Genomic DNA, 9718 nt, shown 5'->3' with positions numbered 1-9718 from the left:
TTATCACGTAACACCTTTGACCAAAAACAAACAAACAAACAAAAACCAACAACAACAACCCACAAACAATCCATCTAAAAGCATCTGTGGTGGACAATGGAAGACCCAAATTCATCATACTCCTATTTGCTGATTCACATCTGCTGGAAGGTGGAGAGAGAGACCAGAATGGAGTCTCTAATCCAGACAGAGTTTGTGCTCAGGTGGGGCAAAATCTTGATTTTCATTGTGCTGGGAGCTAGGGCTGTAATCTTCTGCAACCTGTCAGCAAGGTTTGGTTAAGTGGTGGTACCACCAGATAAGATGATACGATATTAGTATGCAAATCTTTACAGCTGTCAACATCACACAGTGAAGGTAGTTTTGTGGATTCAGGATTCCATACCTAGGAAAGATGGTTGGAAGAGTGCTTCTGGGCACCAGAAACTCTGCTGGCAAATGGTGATAACCTGACCATCAGGGAGCTCATAGCTCTTTTCTAGAGAAGAGCTAGATGCAGCAGTGGCCATCTCCTGCTCCAAGTCTAGGACTAAGTAACACAGTTTCTCCTTGATGTTATGCACAATTTCCCTCTCAGCTGTGGTAGTGAAACTATACCCTCTCTTGGTCAGAATCTTCATGAGGTAGTCCATCAGATCGTGGCCGGCCAGATCCAGAAGGAAGATGGCATGGGGAAGAGCATAACCTTCACAGATGGGCACAGTGTGGATCACAACATCACTGGAATCCATTACAATACCAGTGGTACAACCAGAGGCATACAAGGACAGCACAGCCTGGATGGCAACATACATGGCTGAAGTGTTGAAAGTCTCAAACATAATATGTTTCATTTTTTCTCTGTTTATTTTGGGGCTCAAGGGGGCTTCTGTGAGCAGCACGGCGGGGGGCACATGGAGCTCACTGTAGAAAGTATGAAACCAGATCTTCTCCATGTCATCATAGTTGGTGACAATACCATGTTCAATGGGGGCACTTTGGGGTCAGAATACCTCTCCTGTTCTGGGCCTCATCCCCCACATAGCTCTCTTTATGGCCCATACCCACCATCACACCCTGATGTCTGTAGCACCCAATAATGGAAAGGAAGACAGCCCAAGAGGCAACTTCTCCTGCAAAGCCAGCTTTGCACATTCTAGAACCACTGTCAAATGGCAATATCATCATCCATGGCAAACTTTGAAGTGGCAAGTTTAAATCCTTAAGAGAGAGAGAGAGAGGAGGTGGTGCACCTGAAGGCAGGAGGAGGCAAGTACATGGTGAGTGGAAGAACTCATAGCCCAAGATCAGAATTCCTGAATGAGATTTATAAGAGGAAGTAGCTCTTGAGTAGGATGCTTCTTAGAGAGACATTAGAATAACACACATGGCTGGTCTTTGTAGTCAGAGGAACAGTAATATAGGGGAACAAGGAATCTGGACCTTTACACAGTTATTTGGAGAGCACAAGTTTCATATAAAATCAGGTTGCCCATATAACAGTTCCAAAATGTATTTGTCTTCCGGGGAAGTCCAAACCACAGAGGAAGCTATGAGTCTGGCAAGGATTGTTTAAGACCACATGAGACAGCCAGGGATTCACTGGAATGTCTCTTGTCCCAATGGCAACTCTGAATTCAGCACCTTTTGAAAGTAACTGCTCTGAGTGCTTTATATGTTTTCTGAATCTGTTTATGAGCTCCTATGCGTCCTCTGCATTTTCTGTATAGGTTTATGGCTCTTGTGGGCCTTTTGTATCTTCTGTATTTTCTGTGGGGCAACATAAAGGCTGTCCTATACACAATATACATTTGCTACTTTAATTACTTATAGGGGATCAAGGGACTCTGCTTCTTCCTCTCCTCTCACAGCCATATCCATTGCCTTTTGTTATACTTTGTGCCTCTCTTAACGCTTTCTCTTCTGGTTTCTAACTTCATCATTCAGCTGAAACTACCCTATTCAAAGTTACCAATGACTTCTTAATTAGCAGACCTGATGATTCTCTTAGTCTTCATTTTTCAACTTCTATGAAGTTTTGGGCACTGCTGACCACTCTGTCCTCCAGGATGTTCTCTCTTCTCTGGGTTTTCGTGATGCTGCTCTGTTTTGATCCATCTTCTACCTATCTGATTGTTCTTTCTCAATATTTATTGGTTCATCACTCATATCAAGTTTCCTAAATGTGAGTGTACCCCAAGGCCCTATCCACCCATGGGCTTAATTATAATCTCTACACAGATGACTTTCAAATATGTATATACAACCTTGGTCCATCACCTGTCTCCCAATCACATATCCCCAACTGTGTATTGGATATTTCAAACTTAAACTCAGTATGTCCAAAACTGAACTCATCTTTCACCTCAAAATCCCCTTTTCAAAATTTCTCCATTTCTATTAAGGATACTTCCATCTTTCCAGTCATCCAGATTTGCAACCTAAGTGTTTTCCTTGATTCCTCATTTTCTCATACCCCACAAATCTAATCAGTTGCCAAATCTTTTTAAATTTTTTTACCTATACAATATTTCTCAAATCCATCTCATTTCCTTTATTCAAATGGCTACCACCCTAGTTCAGGTCTTCATCTATTTTAATAACCTTCTAATTGTTCTCCTTGCCTCAAGTCTCTCCCCTTTCCAGTCCATCCTCCATATATTTGCCAATGTGCTCCTCTGAAAGCATAGGCCTGACCATGCCATCTTGTCTACTCAACTAATTCCTTATTGCTTCTAGGGTCAAATATAAATTCTCTTGTTTAATACTAAAGCTCTCTACGTCCTGGCCCTAATCTATCTTTCTAATTTAGTTGTTCTTTACTCTCCTTCATGCACTCTACTGTTCAGGCAAACTGGACTTCTTGCTGTTCCTCACATACAAGATTGCACTGTCTATCCCCATGCCTTCATACTGGTTGTCTCCCATGCCTGGAATGCGCTACTGCATCCCCCGCCTCTTAGAATCTCTTGTTTCTTTCAAAACTCTGTTCAAGAGATACTTCATCGATGATGCCTTCCCTAATCGCCACAGCTGCTAATGCCTTCCCTAACCATTCAATTTACCTTGTATTTATTTTGTGTACATGCTATATATACATGTCATTTATGTTTACATACATATTCATTTGTATACTGGGGCAGCGAAAACACAGTAGATAGAGTGCTGGGCCTGAAGTCCAGAAGAATCATCTTCCTGAGTCAAATCTGGCCTCAGACATTTACTAGCTGTATGATCCTGGGTAAGTCATTTAACCTCTGCCTCCGTTCTTCATCTGTAAAATGAGCTGGAGAACGAAATGGCAAACCACTCCAGTATCTTTGCCAAGAAAACCCCAAATAGGGTCACAAAGAGTTGGATACAACTAAAAAACAGCTCAACAACATTAATTTATTGGTTATTTGCCTCAATAGAATTAAACTCTTTGAGGACAGGGACAATTTCATTTATTTTATTGAACCAGGCACAGTGCCTGGTGCATAGCACAGCTAAGTTCCAATTAGTGTCAATAATGAATCTGTGATGTGGCTGCATATATTCAGATCCATACTATTCAATATTATAAATTTGTAAAACATGGCAAACTGTTCCAGTCCAATGGAAATATGTAGTATGAATCAGGATAATTCATTCACTTCATGGGATTTATTATCTGCACTAATTGGGATCTAGGTAGATCATATTAAATAAATGCTTGCTGGCTGATTGATTTGCCTATGTTCATGGAAACCTAGATAATAAGCTCTAGTTGAACATTTTCATATAGTAAACTCTGTTTTGTGGCAAAGAAGTAAGGAGAAAAATTCTCCTTTCAGTTAGCCTCTCCTAACTAAACTTATATCTGAGTGAGTCCAATGCTTAAGGGACTCTGGACCATGGGTTAAACTAAATATCAGTAAATATTCTGCCTCTTATATGCCCAACTATCGAAATGTTAGCAAATGCAAAAATCAATTTGTAATTGAAATAATCTTCTGCTTCCAACAACCATTACCTGACATTAATTTAAATAAGTTAGAAGAAAGTGACTTTAAGGAAAAAGGATTCCAATGCTTAGCAGAAACAAATTCAACAATGTTCACCTTTAAAAAGCCACATCTGCAATACATTTTAAAATTTTAATGCTTTAACTTAAGAGAGAGCATTAGAGAAAGAAAATAAGATTGATCTGTGCTATTGAAATTATGTCATACAAAGAAAAGTCTTCTTCTGCCCTAGCCCAACCTCCATACCTTTATACCACTCCCCCAGGAACCAATTAAGAAATGACCATATGATAGATTTCAGGTATAGTACCCAAAATGAATATATTGTCTAAGGATAGAAAAAAATCAATCTAACCTGCAAGGCAGGTGCATGATGCATGTTCACGTTGAGAAAATTCAGAATGAAAACTTTAGGCTGGATACTTGGAACGCTGTCTGAAAAACTTTAGAGTGGGAAAATGCCATGTGATTTCTGTAAGAAATCTTAAGTAAGTAAACAAACAGACAAGTAAATAATTAGGAATAGAGAAAAGTAGAGTTTCATTTGAAAACTAAACTTGGAGATTTTCTCCCTAGAAGGCAGAAGTGGATGAAGTGGATGATTATTTCTGTTTGCCATATTTCCACAAATTAATGTAATGTAGTATAAACTCTTGCTTATTCTTGAGGCATTATCTAATTTATGGGTACCATGAACCTTTTGCTTCTTTTGTTTGTCATTTCTCTTTCTCTCATTCTCATGACCATTTCATTATTCATTAGCATCTTCATTAGCATTCCTAGGAACACGAAGGGTAAACAAAATGCTAATTTATCACTTTCAGGTGCTGATTCCTGACTTCTTATATCAGACCTAAAATGCCCCAAATGCCATTTTCTTTTATGTAGCTCATCTACATAGTGTGGGATTTCAACTGTTCAGTCTATACCTTGATTCTATTCTAACTTGACAAATGCTATAAAATTTGCATTTTAATCAATAATAATTAAAGACTTTTCTCTCCATTTTTAAAAAATTCTTTCTTCTAATTTTAAATACTTTTGGTCTTTGCTTGAACTGCTTTTCATTATCTGGGTAATGTGCCTTCTTCCATTGGAATTTTCCTGTTTAGATTCTTTTTGGAATGACCATCGATTTCATTGTCAGTGGACTCACTGTACATAGGCAGTTGTTTCAGGAATGACTCCCACATTAGTTAGGCCTAGTTTCCTGTTGGTTATAATATAGTTAATATCTCTGTGTGTGTATGTGTGTGTGTGTGTGTGTGTGTGTGTGTGTGTGTACCACCCCACTCTTTTCTTAGAGAAAGAATTCATGATTTATAGGTATGATTGTTCTGTGTAGCATATAAGCCTTTGGCCTGTCTCATTTCTTACTCCTGAAGCATATTTTCCAACATATTTTTTTGCCACCCTTCCTCATGTTCACCTTTTCAATGAAGTCCCTCAGTAGCAAAGTACATGCTGATTTAAGCTGGGAGGTTTTGTTGAGTTCTGCCTAGAATTCTTCTGCTTCTTCATCCTCCACATCAGATGTTGTTGGTGTGTAAACTGCAATTATTTTCATGGTGATATTTTTGCCACTACTTTTTTATGAGCACAGCAGTGTTAGATGACCAAATGTCCCATGAAATGATTGTTACTTATTGCTTCTGTGTCCATGATAAAACCAACTGCACCTATTCCTTTATTTTGCCTCTCCAAGGCGACTTGTGAGCCATCCTTCCACTTAGCTATACCTTCTTTTTCTCTTCCAGTTTTGTTTACACCAAGTGTCATACTAGCACAATTCAGTTGCCTTAGTAGAACATCTGCTCATTCTTTACTGAGCAAGGATCTCGTATGTGGTCTATAAACAACTAAGAGAATGCCTAAAAACTATGATTCTTAGCACCCTCTACCTCTTTGATGCTATTGTCCCTGCAGAAACAGAAGAATTAAAGACTACTTTCTGTTATTTCTTTGTTTCATGGGTTGCCCATGGCCTAAGAATGCATCACCTAATGGCCTGCTTACTTTGGGTGAGCCTTTCCATAGGTTGATCCTCAGAAATTAGATATCATCTCTTGCTAGAACCAGTGGGACCTTAGGCAACTCATTTAATTTGACCTATGCCTCAGTTTCTATCGGTCAATAAGCCTTTATTAAGTGTTTACATAATAACAACAACTAGCATTTATATAGCACATCAGAATTTATAGTGCTTTATATACCTCATTTGATCCTTACACAATGCTGTAAAATATGTGTTCAATCATTTCAGTCATGTCTTCTGAATCTTTGTGATCCCATTTGGGGTTTTCATGCCAAAGATGCTGGAGTAGTTTGCCATTTCCTTCTCCAGCTCATTTTACAGATAAAGAAACAGAGGCAAATAGTTAAGTGACTTGCCCAGGGTCACAGAGCTAGTAAGTATCTAAGGCCACATTTGAACTCAGGAAGATGAGTCTCCCTGACTCCGGACCCAGCACTCTGAGCACCATGGCACCACCCAGCTGCCTCAGCTGTAAGGTAGTGACTCATTATTCTCATTTTTCAGATAAAGAAGATGAGACATGGAGTGATTAAATCACTTTCCTAGGGTCACACAACTATTGAGTGTCTGAGAAAGGATTTGAACTAAAGACACTTTTCACTGTGCCACCTATCAATCTATATGTGTCAAGCACTATGTTAAGTACCCGGAATACAAAGAAGGGGAAAGACAATTCCTGCCTTCAAGGAGTTTACATTCTAATGGAGGAGACAAAAGATAAATAACTAGGTAACATAAGATATAAACAGAGCAGATGGGAAGTACTAGCAGCTGAGGAGTCTGGGAAAGGTCCCTTGCAGATGGTGGCATATGAATTGAGTTTTGAAGGAAACCGAGTTAACTTAAGAGGGCAGAGCATTCCAGATCAGGGGAACAGCTGGGACAAAGGCACAGAGATGGGAGATGAAGTATTATGTTAAAGGAGCTACAAAGAGGCCAGGGTAGCTGGATTATAGAGTACTTGTAGGTGTATAAAGTGTAAGCAGACTAGGAGGATAGGAAGGGGCCAGGTCAGTAGGAAGGGACCAGTTTCTCATCTGCAAATGGAGGAAAGGGGTCAGACAGATAGTTTTAAGGTCCCTTCTATCTTTAAATCTATTTTCCTATGATACAACACAATAGAACTTGTCACAGTGTATGCCCTGCTGGCACAGTATTCAAAATCAAACATTTATTGAAGTACTGTAAGATCTTCTACTATGAACTAACTCCCATAAAGGTTCCATGACAGATGTAAACAAAGAAAACTTTCAGCAGTTCTTTAGTTATGAACCTCATGTGAGGTACAAACAACATGGGGAGGTAGGGGAGATATGCTGCATGGAAATATATGCTCACCAGAGATGTTTTCCACCCTTGTGGGGATGTCCTATTTGAAGTCCAAATTAAGAATGATTCTTAAAAGGTGATAGGATGTTTTAAAGGCGCATTTCTGTAGATGATATTATTTTCCAGAACAATGCATGCATTGCCTTTTCAGTGAGACTCAGAGGTGTTCCAAAAAGATTAGCCTAGAATCCAAACAGGAAAATTCCAATCGATGAGAAATACACATTGCCCAGATTATAAAATGGAGTTGGATGGGTGTTTGCCACTTCTGTACCCTGAGATCTGTTTTAGAAGATCCCTAAGGTCACTTCTAGATCCAAATCAATGAAGCTATTAGCTTGTTGAGTTAATTAATCATAACCTGTATCTTGGAAAGGTGGTACAAGTGTCCACTGAGCTCTGTCAATAATTATGTAAGAGAAAGAAGTAGTTGGATTCCATTTGGGAAATTGCATAGTGTTTGCACAAGAGTATCCTTGACACAAAAGCCCATATTTTTCATGTGTATATTTTCTCAGTGATGCCATGTGGTCAGAAGAGTTGAAATTACAGATGATCCAAAGGGCAATGGAAGACACATGATGGGCATAATTAGACTGCCATCTGCTGCCAGTTTTGATTTGTATATGTGAAATGTCATAAAAGATATCACCAAGGACATATATGACTAGATAATGAAGTGGGAAAGTTATGTACTAAGAGCGAGGGAGAACAGAGAAATAACCAGAAATAACTGATATCCACAAAATACTAAAAGACTTAGGAGAAGGCTTCCAGCATGTTGGGTGGACCCTCCATGAAGATTTATGAAAGGACATAGACAAGAATGTCACAGTATGAGAAGACATAGCTTTTCAGTGGAGAGGGAGTGTCAACATTGATTAGGCAATAGACCTACCGAAATATATATAGTGAGGAATAATAATAATTCCATTAGCTCACATTTATCAATCACTAGGTAGTTCAAATTTTATGGTTTCATAAATATATCTCTAGGAGAGACTTAAAAGGTCAGGTCAAATCCCCTAATTCTACAGATGAGAACATGGAGACTCAAATATTACTGTCCCCATTTTATAGATGAGGAAACTGAATCACAGAAGTGAAGTCATTTGTTCAAGGTCAGATAATTTATTTAAACTCTTCAACTACAAATCAAGCTTTTTTTTTTCTTCCACAACATTTCATATCAATAACATTGGAAATATTACTATCATTAGCCTGATCAGTGTTCTAATTGATTGGCATTCAATCAAACCTGGTATTCTTTTGCTTCCAATAATTAAGAATTGACTGTTGTAACATATCAATCTAGAAATACATTGAGAGGACTTTGAATTAAAATGTCAACATGGATGATGGGATGCTCTTACAACTGTTGTAGCATTGTTTACCATATATTAGTTGTGTACAAAGTAAAACAATTAGTTCATTTCAACAGGAGCAAAATATAGCTATTCTTGGAGTCAAAACAAAAAGAGACCAAGAAACGTAGCTCTGTGAAAATTATGGCATGTCATCTATCATAGTCATCTTCATATTTTCCCCTTCCTGTATTTCTTTCTCGTCTGCCCCATTTTCAGGGGGGGAAAGTTAAGAAAATATTCCCTTGATTAATTCTCACCTTCCTTTCTCCTCTCTTTTTCATTGTTCATATTTGAAATCGAACATATTTTGTCCTTTCCTGGAAAGAAAGCAGGTTAAAGTAAAAGAAGAGATAGATCTGTGCTGCTAGTTGGAGTGAAATGGAGGGTTGGCACAAAAAAGCACTTTCCTCTCCACCTTTTCCAGTGGTCTTTCACTGTGCTCCAATGTCATTTCTTTCTCCAGCTCCCCAGTATAGAGATGTTTGACCTCAGTGTATCTCTACCCCTTCCCAATATTTGAGATTTTAGCAGAAACAGAGACAGAAAGAGACAGAGAGTGAGAAAGAGAGAAAAAGAGAGAGAGCATGCCCTTGCACAGATTTCTTGATGTCCATGAACTAGGAGGTGAGAATTGTTTGAAGGTCCCTGCCAGTTATTGAAAGCACACAGGGCCCCACTATTATGGGAGGGGCCCTGGGTCCAGAGTTCCTCTGGAATTAATAAAACTCTTGCTGAGGCAGAGTAGAGCTGTGGAATAAACATTGATCTGGAGTCAGAGGACCTGGGTTTGAATCTTGGCTTTGTCACTTAGCATTTGTGCAATTTTGAGAAAGCCACTTAACCTATTTGGGCCTCATATGAGGGGACTGGACTATATGACCGCTAAGTTCCCTTCTAGCTCTAATTATATGATTCTATAACTGGTCCAGCTAAATGTGTGAGTTGATCATCAGTTTCAAAATGGTCTATATAATACGTATGGTCTATACTATACTCCTTTGCCTACTCAAGGGAAGTAGATG

At 38.8% G+C, this 9718-nt stretch overlaps 1 pseudogene; it reads right to left on the bottom strand.

Annotated features, from left to right (window-relative positions):
* Positions 1-371: 371 nt before the first annotated feature.
* Positions 372-1068, bottom strand: LOC110214572 (actin, cytoplasmic 2 pseudogene; annotated as a pseudogene).
* Positions 1069-9718: the final 8650 nt, after the last annotated feature.

Source organism: Phascolarctos cinereus, unplaced genomic scaffold, assembly GCF_003287225.1.
Source record: "Phascolarctos cinereus isolate Bilbo 61053 unplaced genomic scaffold, phaCin_HiC Scaffold_4;HRSCAF=312, whole genome shotgun sequence".
Classification (NCBI taxonomy): domain Eukaryota; kingdom Metazoa; phylum Chordata; class Mammalia; order Diprotodontia; family Phascolarctidae; genus Phascolarctos; species Phascolarctos cinereus.
The sequence above is the reverse complement of the archived record's forward strand: the minus strand, read 5'-3'. Positions and strand labels throughout refer to the sequence as shown.